Below are 1,366 nucleotides of genomic sequence, written 5' to 3'. Positions count from 1 at the left end.
TATATTCAGTATAATTTTTACGGCGATGAGATCATTCTACATATACTGCTTTTCGGCTTGCTTTCTTTACTCAGCATGTCTTAGAGATTTTTTCATGCAAATACATCTAGTTTAAAACCAGTTTCCATGGAGTGGATTCTGACTCATGGCGACCTCATGTGTACCAGCGTGGAACTGTGCTCCATACGGTTTTCAAGGGCTGATTTTTCAGAAGTAGATTGCCAGGCTTTTCTTCTGAGGTGTCTCTGGGTGGACTCGAACCTCCAACCTTTTGGTTAGCAGCCGAGTGCATTAACCTTTTGCACCACCCAGGGACTCCATAGTATAAATCTAAGTCTCCAAAATAGAATGATTACAACCTGATAATGTACAAGAAACCCCCCTGGGGTATGCGGAGAAAATATTAACATGCATCTATAGATTCTTTTTTAAATCTCATTCACTTATGTTTTCTTTGTATGTTTTGTGATGCACATAATGTATCAATACAGTACTGTTTGTGTATATATATATACAAATTTTGGAGGAGTGCATTTTTTTTTTTTTTTACAATTAAAGGTGAATGATTTAAAACGTTTGGAGACCACTCAGAAAAAGCAAACAAATACATAGAAAAAGAAAGTAGGGAGGAAGGACATATGTGATACTTCTCATGACCTGGAAAAATTCCCAAGGTTAAAGCAAGAAATACAAGCTACTATAAACACTATGATTATTTCAACCCAGCTTTACCATAACTCAGAGGACACAATTCAAATGACTTGACCAGTTAATGAAATTAACTAGTCAGTTCAATTTTAAAAGTTCAAGTTGTTTCTTTTTCATAATGCACTCTTCTGTAGTGTTGGAATTGTTTGCCAGGCAGGTATATTACTGCAATTATTTGTATATGTATACATATTTATTGGAAGAAAGGCTTGGCAGTCTACTTTCAAAATATCAGCCATTGAAAACCCTATGGAGCACAGTTCTACTCTGACGCACATGGGATCGCCATGAGTCAGAATCAACTCCATGGCAACTGGTAATACATATTTAAATATAAGACTGTAAAAAGATAGTAAGATAAATAGGGAAATTTTTTTTAAATAAAAAATTCCATCAAGCATCTGATTTCCCTCTTTTTTAAAATCGCTTAAAGTTGTTTTATTCTTCTAACTTTTGCTTTGCGTTGCGCTAATTTGTCAATTCAGGCAAATTAATACAACTATGAGACGAATATGGTCAGAATGGACCCTCTCTCTGCATCACAATGTCCTGAACCCTTTGCTTTTCCAGCTACTCTGGAGAGACCTTAAGCAAGGGTGTAAATCGATGGGATGGGATAGGGTGGGATGGGATGGGATGGGATGGGATGGGATGGGAT

General features: G+C 36.5%; 1 protein-coding gene across 3 annotated transcripts in view; it reads left to right on the top strand.

The window, feature by feature from the left end:
- BMX (BMX non-receptor tyrosine kinase) overlaps nucleotides 1-1,366 on the top strand; it is a 54,758-nt gene that overhangs the window by 37,308 nt on the left and 16,084 nt on the right. The window lies entirely within an intron of this gene.

Source organism: Trichechus manatus, unplaced genomic scaffold (genome assembly GCF_000243295.1).
Source record: "Trichechus manatus latirostris isolate Lorelei unplaced genomic scaffold, TriManLat1.0 scaffold00162, whole genome shotgun sequence".
In the NCBI taxonomy this organism is placed as follows: Eukaryota; Metazoa; Chordata; class Mammalia; order Sirenia; family Trichechidae; genus Trichechus; species Trichechus manatus.
This window is presented reverse-complemented; position numbering and strand designations above follow the sequence as displayed.